The sequence below is a fragment of the Petromyzon marinus genome, chromosome 77 (assembly GCF_048934315.1).
Source record: "Petromyzon marinus isolate PM22_M1 ecotype Great Lakes invasive population chromosome 77, UKy_Petmar_22M1.pri1.0, whole genome shotgun sequence".
Lineage (NCBI taxonomy): Eukaryota > Metazoa > Chordata > Hyperoartia > Petromyzontiformes > Petromyzontidae > Petromyzon > Petromyzon marinus.
Window position 1 is genome coordinate 2754042 of NC_133743.1, and position 26180 is coordinate 2780221.

The 26180-nt window shown below is 45.3% G+C and overlaps 1 protein-coding gene across 1 annotated transcript in view; it reads right to left on the bottom strand.

Moving 5' to 3' along the window:
• LOC116958461 (uncharacterized) overlaps positions 1 to 26180 on the bottom strand; it is a 131941-nt gene that overhangs the window by 105533 nt on the left and 228 nt on the right. The gene's annotated exons all lie outside the window — the stretch shown is intronic.

The following is a 26180-nucleotide window of genomic DNA, read 5'->3' on the forward strand; positions in this document are numbered from 1 at the left end:
CACTTACACACAGTGTGTACTACCTAGTATCAACACACACACAGTCTGTACCACTTACACACAGTGTGTACTACCTAGTATCAACACACACACACACAGTCTGTATCACTTACATACAGTGTGTACTACCTAGTATCAACACACACACAGTCTGTACCACTTACACACAGTGCGTACTACCTAGTATCAACACACACACAGTCTGTACCACTTACACACAGTGTGTACTACCTAGTATCAACACACACACACGGCATGTACCACTTACACACAGTGTGTACTACCTAGTATCAACACACACACACAGTCTGTACCACTTACACATAGTGTGTACTACCTAGTATCAACACACACACAGTCTGTACCACGTACACACAGTGTGTACTACCTAGTATCAACACACACAGTCTGTACCACTTACACACAGTGTGTACTACCTAGTATCAACACACACACAGTCTGTACCACTTACACACAGTGTGTACTACCTAGTATCAACACACACAGTCTGTACCACTTACACACAGTGTGTACTACCTTGTATCAACACACACACACACACAGTCTGTACCACTTACACACAGTGCGTACTACCTAGTATCAACACACACACACAGTCTGTACCACTTACACAGTGTGTACTACCTAGTATCAACACACACACAGTCTGTACCACTTACACACAATGTGTAGTACCTAGTATCAACACACAGTCTGTACCACTTACACAGTGTGTACTACCTAGTATCACACACACACAGTCTTTACCACTTACACACAGTGTGTACTACCTAGTATCAACACACACACACACACAGTCTGTACCACTTACACACAGTGTGTACTACCTAGTATCAACACACACACAGTCTGTACCACTTACCCAGTGTGTACTACCTAGTATCAACACACACACAGTCTGTACCACTTACACAGTGTGTACTACCTAGTATCAAAACACACAGTCTGTACCACTTACCCAGTGTGTACTACCTAGTATCAACAAACACACACACAGTCTGTACCACTTACACACAGTGTGTACTACCTAGTATCAACACACACACAGTCTGTACCACTTACACACAGTGTGTACTACCTAGTATCAACACACACACAGTCTGTACCACTTACACACAGTGTGTACTACCTAGTATCAACACACCCAGTCTGTACCACTTACACACAGTGTGTACTACCTAGTATCAACACACACACACGGCATGTACCACTTACACATAGTGTGTACTACCTAGTATCAACACACACACAGTCTGTACCACTTACACACAGTGTGTACTACCTAGTATCAACACACCCAGTCTGTACCACTTACACAGTGTGTACTACCTAGTATCAAGACACACACAGTCTGTACCACTTACACAGTGTGTACTACCTAGTATCAACACACACACAGTCTGTACCACTTACACACAATGTGTAGTACCTAGTATCAACATACAGTCTGTACCACTTACACAGTGTGTACTACCTAGTATCACACACACACAGTCTTTACCACTTACACACAGTGTGTACTACCTAGTATCAACACACACACACACAGTCTGTACCACTTACACACAGTGTGTACTACCTAGTATCAACACACACACAGTCTGTACCACTTACCCAGTGTGTACTACCTAGTATCAACACACACACAGTCTGTACCACTTACACAGTGTATACTACCTAGTATCAACACACACAGTCTGTACCACTTACCCAGTGTGTACTACCTAGTATCAACAAACACACACACAGTCTGTACCACTTACACACAGTGTGTACTACCTAGTATCAACACACACACAGTCTGTACCACTTACACAAAGTGTGTACTACCTAGTATCAACACACACACACACACAGTCTGTACCACTTACACACAGTGTGTACTACCTAGTATCAACACACACACACAGTCTGTACCACTTACACACAGTGTGTACTACCTAGTATCAACACACACAGTCTGTACACTTACACACAGTGTGTACTACCTAGTATCAACACACACACACGGCATGTACCACTTACACATAGTGTGTACTACCTAGTATCAACACACACACAGTCTGTACCACTTACACATAGTGTGTACTACCTAGTATTAACACACACAGTCTGTACCACTTACACACAGTGTGTACTACCTAGTATCAACACACACAGTCTGTACCACTTACACACAGTGTGTACTACCTAGTATCAACACACACAGTCTGTACCACTTACACACAGTGTGTACTACCTAGTATCAACACACACACACACAGTCTGTACCACTTACACAGTGTGTACTACCTAGTATCAACACACACACACAGTCTGTACCACTTAAACACAGTGTGTACTACCTAGTATCAACACACACACAGTTTGTACCACTTACACACTGTGTACTACCTAGTATCAACACACACAGACTGTACCACTTACACACAGTGTGTACTACCTAGTATTAACACACACACAGTTTGTACCACTTACACACAGTGTGTACTACCTATTATCAACACACACAGTCTGTACCACTTACACACAGTGTGTACTACCTAGTATCAACACACACACACAGTCTGTACCACTTACACACAGTGTGTACTACCTAGTATCAACACACACACAGTCTGTACCACTTACACACAGTGTGTACTACCTAGTATCAACACACACACAGTCTGTACCACGTACACACAGTGTGTACTACCTAGTATCAACACACACACAGTCTGTACCACTTACACACAGTGAGTATAACCTAGTATCACACACACACACAGTCTGTACCACTTACACACAGTGTGTACTACCTAGTATCAACACACACACAGTCTGTACCACTTACACACAGTGTGTACTACCTAGTATCAACACACACACACACATACAGTCTATACCACTTACACACAGTGTGTACTACCTTGTATCAACACACACACACAGTCTGTACCACCTACACACAGTGTGTACTACCTAGTATCAACACACACACACACAGTCTGTACCACTTACACACAGTGTGTACTACCTAGTATCAACACACACACACAGTCTGTACCACTTACACATAGTGTGTACTACCTAGTATCAACACACACACAGTCTCTACCAATTACACACAGTATGTACTACCTAGTATCAACACACACACAGTCTGTACCACTTACACACAGTGTGTACTACCTAGTATCAACACACACACAGTCTGTACCACTTAAACACAGTGTGTACTACCTAGTATCAACACACACACACACACACAGTCTGTACCACTTACACAGTGTGTACTACCTAGTATCAACACACACACACAGTCTGTACCACTTAAACACAGTGTGTACTACCTAGTATCAACACACACAGTTTGTACCACTTACACACAGTGTGTACTACCTAGTATCAACACACACACACAGTCTGTACCACTTACACACAGTGTGTACTACCTAGTATCAACACACACACAGTCTGTACCACTTACACACAGTGTGTACTACCTAGTATCAACACACACACAGTCTGTACCACGTACACACAGTGTGTACTACCTAGTATCAACACACACACAGTCTGTACCACTTACACACAGTGTGTATAACCTAGTATCACACACACACAGTCTGTACCACTTACACACAGTGTGTACTACCTAGTATCAACACACACACAGTCTGTACCACTTACACACAGTGTGTACTACCTAGTATCAACACACACACAGTCTGTAACCACTTACACACAGTGTATACTACCTAGCATCAACACACACACAGTCTGTACCACTTACAGTGTGTACCACCTAGTATCAACACACACACACAGTCTGTACCACTTTCACACAGTGTGTACTACCTAGTATCAACACACACACACACATACAGTCTATACCACTTACACACAGTGTGTACTACCTTGTATCAACACACACACACAGTCTGTACCACCTACACACAGTGTGTACTACCTAGTATCAACACACACACACACAGTCTGTACCACTTACACACAGTGTGTACTACCTAGTATCAACACACACACACAGTCTGTACCACTTACACATAGTGTGTACTACCTAGTATCAACACACACACAGTCTCTACCAATTACACACAGTATGTACTACCTAGTATCAACACACACACAGTCTGTACCACTTACACACAGTGTGTACTACCTAGTATCAACACACACACAGTCTGTACCACTTAAACACAGTGTGTACTACCTAGTATCAACACACACACACACACACAGTCTGTACCACTTACACAGTGTGTACTACCTAGTATCAACACACACACACAGTCTGTACCACTTAAACACAGTGTGTACTACCTAGTATCAACACACACAGTTTGTACCACTTACACACAGTGTGTACTACCTAGTATCAACACACACACACAGTCTGTACCACTTACACACAGTGTGTACTACCTAGTATCAACACACACACAGTCTGTACCACTTACACACAGTGTGTACTACCTAGTATCAACACACACACAGTCTGTACCACGTACACACAGTGTGTACTACCTAGTATCAACACACACACAGTCTGTACCACTTACACACAGTGTGTATAACCTAGTATCACACACACACAGTCTGTACCACTTACACACAGTGTGTACTACCTAGTATCAACACACACACAGTCTGTACCACTTACACACAGTGTGTACTACCTAGTATCAACACACACACAGTCTGTAACCACTTACACACAGTGTATACTACCTAGCATCAACACACACACAGTCTGTACCACTTACAGTGTGTACCACCTAGTATCAACACACACACACAGTCTGTACCACTTTCACACAGTGTGTACTACCTAGTATCAACACACATAGTCTGTACCACTTACACACAGTGTGTACTACCTAGTATCAACACACACACAGTCTGTACCACTTACACAGTGTGTACTACCTAGTATCAACACACACAGTCTGTACCACTTACCCAGTGTGTACTACCAAGTATCAACACACACACACACAGTCTGTATCACTTACACACAGTGTGTACTACCTAGTATCAACACACACACAGTCTGTACCACTTACACACAGTGTGTACTACCTATTATCAACACACACACAGTCTGTACCACTTACACACAGTGTGTACTACCTATTATCAACACACACACAGTCTGTACCACTTACACACAGTGTGTACTACCTAGTATCAACACACACACACAGTCTGTATCACTTACATACAGTGTGTACTACCTAGTATCAACACACACACAGTCTGTACCACTTACACACAGTGCGTACTACCTAGTATCAACACACACACAGTCTGTACCACTTACACACAGTGTGTACTACCTAGTATCAACACACACACACGGCATGTACCACTTACACACAGTGTGTACTACCTAGTATCAACACACACACACAGAGTCTGTACCACTTACACATAGTGTGTACTACCTAGTATCAACACACACACAGTCTGTACCACTTACACACAGTGTGTACTACCTAGTATCAACACACACAGTCTGTACCACTTACACACAGTGTGTACTACCTAGTATCAACACACACACACAGTCTGTACCACTTACACACAGTGTGTACTACCTAGTATCAACACACACAGTCTGTACCACTTACACACAGTGTGTACTACCTTGTATCAACACACACACACACACAGTCTGTACCACTTACACACAGTGTGTACTACCTAGTATCAACACACACACAGTCTGTACCACTTACACAGTGTGTACTACCTAGTATCAACACACACACAGTCTGTACCACTTACACACAATGTGTACTACCTAGTATCAACACACACACAGTCTGTACCACTTACCCAGTGTGTACTACCTAGTATCAACACACACACAGTCTGTACCACTTACACAGTGTGTACTACCTAGTATCAACACACACAGTCTGTACCACTTACCCAGTGTGTACTACCTAGTATCAACAAACACACACACAGTCTGTACCACTTACACACAGTGTGTACTACCTAGTATCAACACACACACACACAGTCTGTACCACTTACACACAGTGTGTACTACCTAGTATCAACACACACACAGTCTGTACCACTTACCCAGTGTGTACTACCTAGTATCAACACACACACAGTCTGTACCACTTACACAGTGTGTACTACCTAGTATCAACACACACAGTCTGTACCACTTACCCAGTGTGTACTACCTAGTATCAACAAACACACACACAGTCTGTACCACTTACACACAGTGTGTACTACCTAGTATCAACACACACACAGTCTGTACCACTTACACACAGTGTGTACTACCTAGTATCAACACACACACACGGCATGTACCACTTACACATAGTGTGTACTACCTAGTATCAACACACACACAGTCTGTACCACTTACACACAGTGTGTACTACCTAGTATCAACACACCCAGTCTGTACCACTTACACAGTGTGTACTACCTAGTATCAACACACACAGAGTCTGTACCACTTACACAGTGTGTACTACCTAGTATCAACACACACACAGTCTGTACCACTTACACACAATGTGTAGTACCTAGTATCAACACACAGTCTGTACCACTTACACAGTGTGTACTACCTAGTATCACACACACACAGTCTTTACCACTTACACAGTGTGTACTACCTAGTATCAACACACACACACACAGTCTGTACCACTTACACACAGTGTGTACTACCTAGTATCAACACACACACAGTCTGTACCACTTACCCAGTGTGTACTACCTAGTATCAACACACACACAGTCTGTACCACTTACACAGTGTGTACTACCTAGTATCAACACACACAGTCTGTACCACTTACCCAGTGTGTACTACCTAGTATCAACAAACACACACACAGTCTGTACCACTTACACACAGTGTGTACTACCTAGTATCAACACACACACAGTCTGTACCACTTACACAAAGTGTGTACTACCTAGTATCAACACACACACACACAGTCTGTACCACTTACACACAGTGTGTACTACCTAGTATCAACACACACACACAGTCTGTACCACTTACACACAGTGTGTACTACCTAGTATCAACACACACAGTCTGTACACTTACACACAGTGTGTACTACCTAGTATCAACACACACACACGGCATGTACCACTTACACATAGTGTGTACTACCTAGTATCAACACACACAGTCTGTACCACTTACACATAGTGTGTACTACCTAGTATTAACACACACAGTCTGTACCACTTACACACAGTGTGTACTACCTAGTATCAACACACACAGTCTGTACCACTTACACACAGTGTGTACTACCTAGTATCAACACACACAGTCTGTACCACTTACACACAGTGTGTACTACCTAGTATCAACACACACACACACACACAGTCTGTACCACTTACACAGTGTGTACTACCTAGTATCAACACACACACAGTCTGTACCACTTAAACACAGTGTGTACTACCTAGTATTAACACACACACAGTTTGTACCACTTACACACTGTGTACTACCTAGTATCAACACACACAGACTGTACCACTTACACACAGTGTGTACTACCTAGTATTAACACACACACAGTTTGTACCACTTACACACAGTGTGTACTACCTATTATCAACACACACAGTCTGTACCACTTACACACAGTGTGTACTACCTAGTATCAACACACACACACAGTCTGTACCACTTACACACAGTGTGTACTACCTAGTATCAACACACACACAGTCTGTACCACTTACACACAGTGTGTACTACCTAGTATCAACACACACACAGTCTGTACCACGTACACACAGTGTGTACTACCTAGTATCAACACACACACAGTCTGTACCACTTACACACAGTTTGTATAACCTAGTATCACACACACACAGTCTGTACCACTTAAACACAGTGTGTACTACCTAGTATCAACACACACACAGTCTGTACCACTTACACACAGTGTGTACTATCTAGTATCAACACACACACACATACAGTCTATACCACTTACACACAGTGTGTACTACCTTGTATCAACACACACACAGTCTGTACCACCTACACACAGTGTGTACTACCTAGTATCAACACACACACACACAGTCTGTACCACTTACACACAGTGTGTACTACCTAGTATCAACACACACACACAGTCTGTACCACTTACACATAGTGTGTACTACCTAGTATCAACACACACACAGTCTCTACCAATTACACACAGTATGTACTACCTAGTATCAACACACACACAGTCTGTACCACTTACACACAGTGTGTACTACCTAGTATCAACACACACACAGTCTGTACCACTTAAACACAGTGTGTACTACCTAGTATCAACACACACACACACAGTCTGTACCACTTACACAGTGTGTATAACCTAGTATCACACACACAGTCTGTACCACTTACACACAGTGTGTACTACCTAGTATCAACACACACACAGTCTGTACCACTTACACACAGTGTGTACTACCTAGTATCAACACACACACAGTCTGTAACCACTTACACACAGTGTATACTACCTAGCATCAACACACACACAGTCTGTACCACTTACAGTGTGTACCACCTAGTATCAACACACACACACAGTCTGTACCACTTACACACAGTGTGTACTACCTTGTATCAACACACACACACAGTCTGTACCACTTACACACAGTGTGTACTACCTAGTATCAACACACACACACACAGTCTGTACCACTTACACACAGTGTGTACTACTTAGTATCATCACACACAGTCAAACCACTTACACACAGTGTGTACTACCTAGTATCAACACACACAGTCTGTACCACTTACACACTGTGTGTACTACCTAGTATCAACACACACACAGTCTGTACCACCTACACACAGTGTGTACTACCTAGTATTAACACACACATAGTCTATACCACTTACACACAGTGTGTACTACCTAGTATCAACACACACACAGTCTATACCACTTACACACAGTGTGTACTACCTAGTATCAACATACACAGTCTGTACCACTTACACACAGTGTGTACTACCTAGTATCAACACACACACAGTCTGTACCACCTACACACAGTGTGTACTACCTAGTATCAACCCACACACACAGTCTGTACCACTTACACACAGTGTGTACTACCTAGTATCAACACACACACACGGCATGTACCACTTACACACAGTGTGTATTACCTAGTATCAACACACACACACACAGAGTCTGTACCACTTACACATAGTGTGTACTACCTAGTATCAACACACACACAGTCTGTACCACTTACACACAGTGTGTACTACCTAGTATCAACACACACAGTCTGTACCACTTACACACAGTGTGTACTACCTAGTATCAACACACACACACAGTCTGTACCACTTACACACAGTGTGTACTACCTAGTATCAACACACACAGTCTGTACCACTTACACACAGTGTGTACTACCTTGTTTCAACACACACACACACACAGTCTGTACCACTTACACACAGTGTGTACTACCTAGTATCAACACACACACAGTCTGTACCACTTACACAGTGTGTACTACCTAGTATCAACACACACACAGTCTGTACCACTTACACACAATGTGTAGTACCTAGTATCAACACACAGTCTGTACCACTTACACACAGTGTGTACTACCTAGTATCAACACACACACAGTCTGTACCACTTACACAGTGTGTACTACCTAGTATCAACACACACACAGTCTGTACCACTTACACACAATGTGTAGTACCTAGTATCAACACACAGTCTGTACCACTTACACAGTGTGTACTACCTAGTATCAACACACCCAGTCTGTACCACTTACACAGTGTGTACTACCTAGTATCAACACACACAGAGTCTGTACCACTTACACAGTGTGTACTACGTAGTATCAACACACACACAGTCTGTACCACTTACACACAATGTGTAGTACCTAGTATCAACACACAGTCTGTACCACTTACACAGTGTGTACTACCTAGTATCAAACACACACAGTCTTTACCACTTACACAGTGTGTACTACCTAGTATCAACACACACACACAGTCTGTACCACTTACACACAGTGTGTACTACCTAGTATCAACACACACACAGTCTGTAAACATACCCAGTGTGTACTACCTAGTATCAACACACACACAGTCTGTACCACTTACACAGTGTGTACTACCTAGTATCAACACACACAGTCTGTACCACTTACACAAAGTGTGTACTACCTAGTATCAACACACACACACACAGTCTGTACCACTTACACACAGTGTGTACTACCTAGTATCAACACACACACACAGTCTGTACCACTTACACACAGTGTGTACTACCTAGTATCAACACACACAGTCTGTACACTTACACACAGTGTGTACTACCTAGTATCAACACACACACACGGCATGTACCACTTACACATAGTGTGTACTACCTAGTATCAACACACACACACAGTCTGTACCACTTACACATAGTGTGTACTACCTAGTATTAACACACACAGTCTGTACCACTTACACACAGTGTGTACTACCTAGTATCAACACACACAGTCTGTACCACTTACACACAGTGTGTACTACCTAGTATCAACACACACAGTCTGTACCACTTACACACAGTGTGTACTACCTAGTATCAACACACACACACACACAGTCTGTACCACTTACACAGTGTGTACTACCTAGTATCAACACACACACACAGTCTGTACCACTTAAACACAGTGTGTACTACCTAGTATTAACACACACACAGTTTGTACCACTTACACACTGTGTACTACCTAGTATCAACACACACAGACTGTACCACTTACACACAGTGTGTACTACCTAGTATTAACACACACACAGTTTGTACCACTTACACACAGTGTGTACTACCTATTATCAACACACACAGTCTGTACCACTTACACACAGTGTGTACTACCTAGTATCAACACACACACACAGTCTGTACCACTTACACACAGTGTGTACTACCTAGTATCAACACACACACAGTCTGTACCACTTACACACAGTGTGTACTACCTAGTATCAACACACACACAGTCTGTACCACGTACACACAGTGTGTACTACCTAGTATCAACACACACACAGTCTGTACCACTTACACACAGTTTGTATAACCTAGTATCACACACACACAGTCTGTACCACTTACACACAGTGTGTACTACCTAGTATCAACACACACACAGTCTGTACCACTTACACACAGTGTGTACTATCTAGTATCAACACACACACACATACAGTCTATACCACTTACACACAGTGTGTACTACCTTGTATCAACACACACACAGTCTGTACCACCTACACACAGTGTGTACTACCTAGTATCAACACACACACACACAGTCTGTACCACTTACACACAGTGTGTACTACCTAGTATCAACACACACACACAGTCTGTACCACTTACACATAGTGTGTACTACCTAGTATCAACACACACACAGTCTCTACCAATTACACACAGTATGTACTACCTAGTATCAACACACACACAGTCTGTACCACTTACACACAGTGTGTACTACCTAGTATCAACACACACACAGTCTGTACCACTTAAACACAGTGTGTACTACCTAGTATCAACACACACACACACAGTCTGTACCACTTACACAGTGTGTACTACCTAGTATCAACACACACACACAGTCTGTACCACTTAAACACAGTGTGTACTACCTAGTATCAACACACACACAGTTTGTACCACTTACACACTGTGTACTACCTAGTATCAACACACACAGACTGTACCACTTACACACAGTGTGTACTACCTAGTATTAACACACACACAGTTTGTACCACTTACACACAGTGTGTACTACCTATTATCAACACACACAGTCTGTACCACTTACACACAGTGTGTACTACCTAGTATCAACACACACACACAGTCTGTACCACTTACACACAGTGTGTACTACCTAGTATCAACACACACACAGTCTGTACCACTTACACACAGTGTGTACTACCTAGTATCAACACACACACAGTCTGTACCACGTACACACAGTGTGTACTACCTAGTATCAACACACACACAGTCTGTACCACTTACACACAGTGTGTATAACCTAGTATCACACACACACAGTCTGTACCACTTACACACAGTGTGTACTACCTAGTATCAACACACACACAGTCTGTACCACTTACACACAGTGTGTACTACCTAGTATCAACACACACACAGTCTGTAACCACTTACACACAGTGTATACTACCTAGCATCAACACACACACAGTCTGTACCACTTACAGTGTGTACCACCTAGTATCAACACACACACACAGTCTGTACCACTTACACACAGTGTGTACTACCTTGTATCAACACACACACACAGTCTGTACCACTTACACACAGTGTGTACTACCTAGTATCAACACACACACACACACAGTCTGTACCACTTACACACAGTGTGTACTACTTAGTATCATCACACACAGTCAAACCACTTACACACAGTGTGTACTACCTAGTATCAACACACACAGTCTGTACCACTTACACACTGTGTGTACTACCTAGTATCAACACACACACAGTCTGTACCACCTACACACAGTGTGTACTACCTAGTATCAACACACACATAGTCTATACCACTTACACACAGTGTGTACTACCTAGTATCAACACACACACAGTCTATACCACTTACACACAGTGTGTACTACCTAGTATCAACACACACAGTCTGTACCACTTACACACAGTGTGTACTACCTAGTATCAACACACACACAGTCTGTACCACCTACACACAGTGTGTACTACCTAGTATCAACCCACACACACAGTCTGTACCACTTACACACAGTGTGTACTACCTAGTATCAACACACACACAGTCTGTACCACTTACACAGTGTGTACTACCTAGTATCAACACACACAGTCTGTACCACTTACCCAGTGTGTACTACCAAGTATCAACACACACACACACAGTCTGTATCACTTACACACAGTGTGTACTACCTAGTATCAACACACACACACAGTCTGTACCACTTACACACAGTGTGTACTACCTATTATCAACACACACACAGTCTGTACCACTTACACACAGTGTGTACTACCTAGTATCAACACACACACACAGTCTGTATCACTTACATACAGTGTGTACTACCTAGTATCAACACACACACAGTCTGTACCACTTACACACAGTGTGTACTACCTAGTATCAACACACACACAGTCTGTAACCACTTACACACAGTGTATACTACCTAGCATCAACACACACACAGTCTGTACCACTTACAGTGTGTACCACCTAGTATCAACACACACACACAGTCTGTACCACTTACACACAGTGTGTACTACCTTGTATCAACACACACACACAGTCTGTACCACTTACACACAGTGTGTACTACCTAGTATCAACACACACACACACAGTCTGTACCACTTACACACAGTGTGTACTACTTAGTATCATCACACACAGTCAAACCACTTACACACAGTGTGTACTACCTAGTATCAACACACACAGTCTGTACCACTTACACACTGTGTGTACTACCTAGTATCAACACACACACAGTCTGTACCACCTACACACAGTGTGTACTACCTAGTATCAACACACACATAGTCTATACCACTTACACACAGTGTGTACTACCTAGTATCAACACACACACAGTCTATACCACTTACACACAGTGTGTACTACCTAGTATCAACATACACAGTCTGTACCACTTACACACAGTGTGTACTACCTAGTATCAACACACACACAGTCTGTACCACCTACACACAGTGTGTACTACCTAGTATCAACCCACACACACAGTCTGTACCACTTACACACAGTGTGTACTACCTAGTATCAACACACACACACGGCATGTACCACTTACACACAGTGTGTATTACCTAGTATCAACACACACACACAGAGTCTGTACCACTTACACATAGTGTGTACTACCTAGTATCAACACACACACAGTCTGTACCACTTACACACAGTGTGTACTACCTAGTATCAACACACACAGTCTGTACCACTTACACACAGTGTGTACTACCTAGTATCAACACACACACACAGTCTGTACCACTTACACACAGTGTGTACTACCTAGTATCAACACACACAGTCTGTACCACTTACACACAGTGTGTACTACCTTGTTTCAACACACACACACACACAGTCTGTACCACTTACACACAGTGTGTACTACCTAGTATCAACACACACACAGTCTGTACCACTTACACAGTGTGTACTACCTAGTATCAACACACACACAGTCTGTACCACTTACACACAATGTGTAGTACCTAGTATCAACACACAGTCTGTACCACTTACACACAGTGTGTACTACCTAGTATCAACACACACACAGTCTGTACCACTTACACAGTGTGTACTACCTAGTATCAACACACACACAGTCTGTACCACTTACACACAATGTGTAGTACCTAGTATCAACACACAGTCTGTACCACTTACACAGTGTGTACTACCTAGTATCAACACACCCAGTCTGTACCACTTACACAGTGTGTACTACCTAGTATCAACACACACAGAGTCTGTACCACTTACACAGTGTGTACTACGTAGTATCAACACACACACAGTCTGTACCACTTACACACAATGTGTAGTACCTAGTATCAACACACAGTCTGTACCACTTACACAGTGTGTACTACCTAGTATCAAACACACACAGTCTTTACCACTTACACAGTGTGTACTACCTAGTATCAACACACACACACACAGTCTGTACCACTTACACACAGTGTGTACTACCTAGTATCAACACACACACAGTCTGTAAACATACCCAGTGTGTACTACCTAGTATCAACACACACACAGTCTGTACCACTTACACAGTGTGTACTACCTAGTATCAACACACACAGTCTGTACCACTTACACAAAGTGTGTACTACCTAGTATCAACACACACACACACAGTCTGTACCACTTACACACAGTGTGTACTACCTAGTATCAACACACACACACAGTCTGTACCACTTACACACAGTGTGTACTACCTAGTATCAACACACACAGTCTGTACACTTACACACAGTGTGTACTACCTAGTATCAACACACACACACGGCATGTACCACTTACACATAGTGTGTACTACCTAGTATCAACACACACACACAGTCTGTACCACTTACACATAGTGTGTACTACCTAGTATTAACACACACAGTCTGTACCACTTACACACAGTGTGTACTACCTAGTATCAACACACACAGTCTGTACCACTTACACACAGTGTGTACTACCTAGTATCAACACACACAGTCTGTACCACTTACACACAGTGTGTACTACCTAGTATCAACACACACACACACACAGTCTGTACCACTTACACAGTGTGTACTACCTAGTATCAACACACACACACAGTCTGTACCACTTAAACACAGTGTGTACTACCTAGTATTAACACACACACAGTTTGTACCACTTACACACTGTGTACTACCTAGTATCAACACACACAGACTGTACCACTTACACACAGTGTGTACTACCTAGTATTAACACACACACAGTTTGTACCACTTACACACAGTGTGTACTACCTATTATCAACACACACAGTCTGTACCACTTACACACAGTGTGTACTACCTAGTATCAACACACACACACAGTCTGTACCACTTACACACAGTGTGTACTACCTAGTATCAACACACACACAGTCTGTACCACTTACACACAGTGTGTACTACCTAGTATCAACACACACACAGTCTGTACCACGTACACACAGTGTGTACTACCTAGTATCAACACACACACAGTCTGTACCACTTACACACAGTTTGTATAACCTAGTATCACACACACACAGTCTGTACCACTTACACACAGTGTGTACTACCTAGTATCAACACACACACAGTCTGTACCACTTACACACAGTGTGTACTATCTAGTATCAACACACACACACATACAGTCTATACCACTTACACACAGTGTGTACTACCTTGTATCAACACACACACAGTCTGTACCACCTACACACAGTGTGTACTACCTAGTATCAACACACACACACACAGTCTGTACAACTTACACACAGTGTGTACTACCTAGTATCAACACACACACACAGTCTGTACCACTTACACATAGTGTGTACTACCTAGTATCAACACACACACAGTCTCTACCAATTACACACAGTATGTACTACCTAGTATCAACACACACACAGTCTGTACCACTTACACACAGTGTGTACTACCTAGTATCAACACACACACAGTCTGTACCACTTAAACACAGTGTGTACTACCTAGTATCAACACACACACACACAGTCTGTACCACTTACACAGTGTGTACTACCTAGTATCAACACACACACACAGTCTGTACCACTTAAACACAGTGTGTACTACCTAGTATCAACACACACACAGTTTGTACCACTTACACACTGTGTACTACCTAGTATCAACACACACAGACTGTACCACTTACACACAGTGTGTACTACCTAGTATTAACACACACACAGTTTGTACCACTTACACACAGTGTGTACTACCTATTATCAACACACACAGTCTGTACCACTTACACACAGTGTGTACTACCTAGTATCAACACACACACACAGTCTGTACCACTTACACACAGTGTGTACTACCTAGTATCAACACACACACAGTCTGTACCACTTACACACAGTGTGTACTACCTAGTATCAACACACACACAGTCTGTACCACGTACACACAGTGTGTACTACCTAGTATCAACACACACACAGTCTGTACCACTTACACACAGTGTGTATAACCTAGTATCACACACACACAGTCTGTACCACTTACACACAGTGTGTACTACCTAGTATCAACACACACACAGTCTGTACCACTTACACACAGTGTGTACTACCTAGTATCAACACACACACAGTCTGTAACCACTTACACACAGTGTATACTACCTAGCATCAACACACACACAGTCTGTACCACTTACAGTGTGTACCACCTAGTATCAACACACACACACAGTCTGTACCACTTACACACAGTGTGTACTACCTTGTATCAACACACACACACAGTCTGTACCACTTACACACAGTGTGTACTACCTAGTATCAACACACACACACACACAGTCTGTACCACTTACACACAGTGTGTACTACTTAGTATCATCACACACAGTCAAACCACTTACACACAGTGTGTACTACCTAGTATCAACACACACAGTCTGTACCACTTACACACTGTGTGTACTACCTAGTATCAACACACACACAGTCTGTACCACCTACACACAGTGTGTACTACCTAGTATCAACACACACATAGTCTATACCACTTACACACAGTGTGTACTACCTAGTATCAACACACACACAGTCTATACCACTTACACACAGTGTGTACTACCTAGTATCAACACACACAGTCTGTACCACTTACACACAGTGTGTACTACCTAGTATCAACACACACACAGTCTGTACCACCTACACACAGTGTGTACAACCTAGTATCAACCCACACACACAGTCTGTACCACTTACACACAGTGTGTACTACCTAGTATCAACACACACACAGTCTGTACCACTTACACAGTGTGTACTACCTAGTATCAACACACACAGTCTGTACCACTTACCCAGTGTGTACTACCAAGTATCAACACACACACACACAGTCTGTATCACTTACACACAGTGTGTACTACCTAGTATCAACACACACACACAGTCTGTACCACTTACACACAGTGTGTACTACCTATTATCAACACACACACAGTCTGTACCACTTACACACAGTGTGTACTACCTAGTATCAACACACACACACAGTCTGTATCACTTACATACAGTGTGTACTACCTAGTATCAACACACACACAGTCTGTACCACTTACACACAGTGCGTACTACCTAGTATCAACACACACACAGTCTGTACCACTTACACACAGTGTGTACTACCTAGTATCAACACACACACACGGCATGTACCACTTACACACAGTGTGTACTACCTAGTATCAACACACACACACAGAGTCTGTACCACTTACACATAGTGTGTACTACCTAGTATCAACACACACACAGTCTGTACCACTTACACACAGTGTGTACTACCTAGTATCAACACACACAGTCTGTACCACTTACACACAGTGTGTACTACCTAGTATCAACACACACACACAGTCTGTACCACTTACACACAGTGTGTACTACCTAGTATCAACACACACAGTCTGTACCACTTACACACAGTGTGTACTACCTAGTATCAACACACACACAGTCTGTACCACTTACCCAGTGTGTACTACCTAGTATCGAACACACACACAGTCTGTACCACTTACACACAGTGTGTACTACCTAGTATCAACACACACACATACAGTCTATACCACTTACATACAGTGTGTACTACCTAGTATCAACACACACACACACAGTCTGTACCACTTACACACAGTGTGTACTACCTAGTATCACACACACAGTCTGTACCACTTACACACAGTGTGTACTACCTAGTATCAACACACACACACAGTCTGTACCACTTACACATAGTGTGTACTACCTAGTATCAACACACACACAGTCTCTACCAATTACACACAGTATGTACTACCTAGTATCAACACACACACAGTCTGTACCACTTACACACAGTGTGTACTACCTAGTATCAACACACACACAGTCTGTACCACTTAAACACAGTGTGTACTACCTAGTATCAACACACACACAGTCTGTACCACTTACACACAGTGTGTACTACCTAGTATCAACACACACACACACACAGTCTGTACCACTTACACACAGTGTGTACTACCTATTATCAACACACACACACAGTCTGTACCACTTACACACAGTGTGTACTACCTAGTATCAACACACATACACACACACAGTCTGTACCACTTACACATAGTGTGTACTACCTAGTATCAACACACACACAGTCTGTACCACTTACACACAGTGTGTACTACCTAGTATCAACACACACACAGTCTGTACCACTTACACACAGTGTGTACTACCTAGTATCAACACACACAGTCTGTACCACTTACCCAGTGTGTACTACCTAGTATCAACACACACACACACAGTCTGTACCACTTACACACAGTGTGTACTACCTTGTATCAACACACACACACACAGTCTGTACCACTTACACACAGTGTGTACTACCTAGTATCAACACACACACAGTCTGTACCACTTACCCAGTGTGTACTACCTAATATCGAACACACACACAGTCTGTACCACTTACACACAGTGTGTACTACCTAGTATCAACACACACACACACAGTCTGTACCACTTACACACAGTGTGTACTACCTAGTATCACACACACACAGTCTGTACCACTTACACACAGTGTGTACTACCAAGTATCAACACACACACACACAGCATGTACCACTTACACACAGTGTGTACTACCTAGTATCAACACACACAGTCTGTACCACTTACACACAGTGTGTACTACCTAGTATCAACACACACACACACAGTCTGTACCACTTACACACAGTGTGTACTACCTAGTATCAACACACACACAGTCTGTACCACTTACACAGTGTGTACTACCTAATATCACACAGTCTGTAACCACTTACACACAGTGTGTACTACCTAGCATCAACACACACACAGTCTGTACCACTTACACACAGTGTGTACTACCTAGTATCAACACACACACAGAGTGTACCACTTACACACAGTGTGTACTACCTATTATCAACACATACACAGTCTGTACCACTTACACACAGTGTGTACTACCTATTATCAACACACACACAGTCTGTACCACTTACACACAGTGTGTACTACCTAGTGTCAACACACACAGTCTGTACCACTTACACATAGTGTGTACTACCTATTATCAACACACACACAGTCTGTACCACTTACACACAGTGTGTACTACCTAGTATCAACACACACAGTCTGTACCACTTACACACAGTGTGCACTACCTAGTATCAACACACACAGTCTGTACCACTTACACACAGTGTGTACTACCTAGTATCAACACACACACAGTCTGTACCACTTACACACAGTGTGTACTACCTAGTATCAACACACACACACAGTCTGTACCACTTACACACAGTGTGTACTACCTAGTATCAACACACACACAGTCTGTACCACTTACACACAGTGTGTACTACCTATTATCAACACACACACAGTCTGTACCACTTACACACTGTGTACTACCTAGTATCAACACACACACACAGTCTGTACCACTTACACACAGTTTGTACTACCTAGTATAAACACACACACACACAGTCTGTACCACTTACACATAGTGTGTACTACCTAGTATCAACACACACACAGTCTGTACCACTTACACACAGTGTGTACTACCTAGTATCAACACACACACAGTCTATACCACTTACACATAGTGTGTACTACCTAGAATCAACACACACACAGTCTGTACCACTTACACACAGTTTGTACTACCTAGTATCAACAGCAACAACCGCCATTCGCTACTAAGTGGCAGTGACGTCACCACGACGCTTGTGCCAGGCCATGTGCACCTTGAGGCCACGTGAAGTGTCGAACGCCCGCTGGCAGGAGGTCACGGGGCAGACCCAGCAGGTGCCACGGGTCGACTGACTGAGATGACTGGCTGATGCACCACCTGTGCCCCCTACTGTGCCAACCTGCTGTGCTTTAGCCACCCGGCGCTCTGCTCGTTGTTGTGAGCGTCGCTCCTCCGCCCTCTGTTGTTGTTGGAGGGCGACTGCCTCCAACAGCCCAGTAGTATCCTTCACGAGCCTCCTCCACAGAGGCCGATCTTGACACCGCTGGTACCAGTCATCGGCAAGTCCACTCAGCTCCACGTCCTCCTGTACCACATCACTCCATCTCTTCTCTAGCCCGTGCCGCGCCCGCTTAGCCCCCTCAATCCGGCCAAACAAAAGCTGTTTCGGCATGCGGTGGCTGGGCATGCGGGCTACATGACCCAGCCATCGCAGCCTTGCTTGCCGGAGGAGCTCACCGATGGGACCCTGCCCAGATCTTTCAAGGATTTGTGAGCTCCTCACACAATCCAGCCTGTTTAAACCCAGGATGGATCGTAGGCAGGCCAGCCTAAATGTTTCTAACCGGCGAAGATGTTCCATTAGGGGGGTCCACGTTTCGCAAACGTAGAGAAGGGAGGGAATGACCGTGGCCAAGAGGACCTGAAGCTTAGTGCGGAGCGACAGACCAGGTAGCTTCCACACAGCGTTACGCAACCGATGAAAAGATATTGCCGCTCGACTGATTCGGAGTGAGACCTCTGCTGTTAAACTGGAGCCAGTCATAAGCACACTGCCCAGGTATGGGACACTCTCCACTCTCTCCACAACTGCCCCATCACCGATTGGGAGTTGTGGGGGTGGAGTGTCCGATGGTACAAAATACCCAGGCAGGTGCTTAGTTTTGGTGGGGTTGATGGTAAGGCCCCATATCTCTGAGCATATCAACACACACACATTAACACACACGCCCACACACACACACATTAACACCTACACCACCTACACACCACCCCACACACCCACTACACATACACCACACACACCCACACCACAACACACACCACTCACCACACACCACACACACACCACACACACCGACACCCCACACACACCACACACACACACCACACACACACCACACACACCACACACACACCCTACACACACACCACACACACACACCCCCCACACACACCACACACACACACCACACACACACTACACACACACCACACACACACCCCCCACACACCACACACACACACTACACACACACCACACACTCACCACACACACACCACACACACCCTACACACACCCTACACACACACACCACATACATACACACTACACACACACACCACCCTACACACACCACACACCACCCTACACACACCACACACACACTACACACACCACCCTACACACACCACACACACACTACACACACCACCCTACACACACCACCCTACACACACCACACCCCCCACACTACACCCTACACACCCCCACATACACACTACACACTACACACACCACCCTACACACACCACCCTACACACACCACACCCCCCACACTACACCCTACACACCCCCACATACACACTACACACTACACACACCACCCTACACACACCACCCTACACACACCACACCCCCACACACACACTACACATACCACCCTACACACACTACACACACACACTACACACCCCCACACCACACCCTACACACACACTACACACACCACCCTACACACACCACACACACACACACCCCCCACACTACACCCTACACACACACACCACACGCACACCACCCTACACACACCACACACACACCCCCACACACACCCTACACATACTACACCCTACACACACACACACTACACCCTACACACCACCCCACCCTACACACACCACACACACACACCCCCCAGACTACACCCTACACACACACACACACCACCCTACACACCACACACACACACCCCCACACACCCCCCACACACCACCCTACACACACACCACCCTACACACCACATACACACCCCCACACACCACACCACACACATCACACACATCACACACACACAACACCCTACACACACCACCCTACACACACACACTACACACACACACCACACACATCACACACACACAACACCCTACACACACCACCCTACACACACACACTACACACACACCACACTACACAGACCCTACACACACACACACCACACACATCCCCACACACCACACCACACACATCACACACATCACACACACACACCACCCTACACACACCACCCTACACACCACCCTACACACACACCACACACACACCACCCTACACACACCACACACACCCTACACACACCACCCTACACACCACCCTACACACACACCCCCACACACCCCCCACACTACACCCTACACACACCACCCTACACACACACTCTACACACACACCCTACACACACCACACACACCCCCACACACACACACTACACCCTACACACCACCCCACCCCACACCCCCCACACACCCCCTCCACACACACACCACCCTACACACACACCACCCTACACACCACACCCCCACACTACACCCTACACACACACCCCCACACACACCCCCACCCTACACCCTACACACCCCCCACACTACACCCTACACACACACCACCCTACACACACACCACCCTACACACACACCACCCTACACACACACCACCCTACACACACACCACCCTACACACACAGATGTTCCATTAGGGGGGTCCACGTTTCGCAAGCGTTGAGAAGGGAGGGAATGACCGTGGCCAAGAGGACCTGAAGCTTAGTGCGGAGCGACAGACCAGGTAGCTTCCACACAGCGTTACGCAACCGATGAAAAGATATTGCCGCTCGACTGATTCGGAGTGAGACCTCTGCTGTTAAACTGGAGCCAGTCATAAGCACACTGCCCAGGTATGGGAAACTCTCCACTCTCTCCACAACTGCCCCATCACCGATTGGGAGTTGTGGGGGTGGAGTGTCCGATGGTACAAAATACCCAGGCAGGTGCTTAGTTTTGGTGGGGTTGATGGTAAGGCCCCATATCTCTGAGCATATCAACACACACACATTAACACACACGCCCACACACACACACATTAACACCTACACCACCTACACACCACCCCACACACCCACTACACATACACCACACACACCCACACCACAACACACACCACTCAACACACACCACTCACCACACACCACACACACACCACACACACCGACACCCCACACACACCACACACACACACCACACACACACCACACACACCACACACACACCCTACACACACACCACACACACACACCCCCCACACACACCACACACACACACCACGCACACACTACACACACACCACACACACACCCCCCACACACCACACACTACACACACACCACACACTCACCACACACACACCACACACACCCTACACACACCCTACACACACACACCACATACATACACACTACACACACACACCACCCTACACACACCACACACCACCCTACACACACCACACACAGACACTACACACACCACCCTACACACACCACCCTACACACACCACACCCCCCACACTACACCCTACACACCCCCACATACACACTACACACTACACACACCACCCTACACACACCACCCTACACACACCACACCCCCACACACACACTACACATACCACCCTACACACACTACACACACACACTACACACCCCCACACCACACCCTACACACACACTACATACACCACCCTACACACACCACACACACACACACCCCCCACACTACACCCTACACACACACACACACACCACACGCACACCACCCTACACACACCACACACACACCCCCACACACACCCTACACATACTACACCCTACACACACACACACTACACCCTACACACCACCCCACCCTACACACACACACCCCCCAGACTACACCCTACACACACACACACCACCCTACACACCACACACACACACCCCCACACACCCCCCACACACCACCCTACACACTACACACACACCCCCACACACCACACCACACACATCACACACATCACACACACACAACACCCTACACACACACACTACACACACACACCACACACATCACACACACACAACACCCTACACACACCACCCTACACACACACACTACACACACACCACACTACACAGACCCTACACACACACACACCACACACACCCCCACACACCACACCACACACATCACACACATCACACACACACACCACCCTACACACACCACCCTACACACCACCCTACACACACACCACACACACACCACCCTACACACACCACACACACCCTACACACACCACCCTACACACCACCCTACACACACACCCCCACACACCCCCCACACTACACCCTACACACACCACCCTACACACACACTCTACACACACACCCTACACACACCACACACACCCCCACACACACACACTACACCCTACACACCACCCCACCCCACACCCCCCACACACCCCCTCCACACACACACCACCCTACACACACCACCCTACACACACACCACCCTACACACCACACCCCCACACTACACCCTACACACACACCCCCACACACACCCCCACCCTACACCCTACACACCCCCCACACTACACCCTACACACCCCCCACCCTACACACACCACCCTACACACACCACCCTACACACACCACCCTACACACACACCACCCTACACACACTACACCCTACACACACTATACCCTACACACACTACACCCTACACACACTACACCCTACACACACTACACCCTACACACACCCCACCCTACACACACACCCTACACACACCACCCTATACACACCACCCTATACACACCACCCTACACACACACCACCCTACACACACACCACCCTACACACACTACACCCTACACACACTATACCCTACACACACTACACCCTACACACACCCCACCCTACACACACACCCTACACACACCACCCTATACACACCACCCTACACACACACCACCCTACACCCTACACACACACTACACCCTACACACACATCACCCTACACACACCACCCTACACACCACACCCCCACACTACACCCTACACACACACCACCCTACACACACACCACCCTACACCCTACACACACACCACCCTACACACCCCCCACCCTACACACACTACACCCTACACACACACCACACCCCCACACTACACCCTACACACACACCACCCTACACACACACCACCCTACACCCTACACACACACCACCCTACACACCCCCCACCCTACACACACTACAC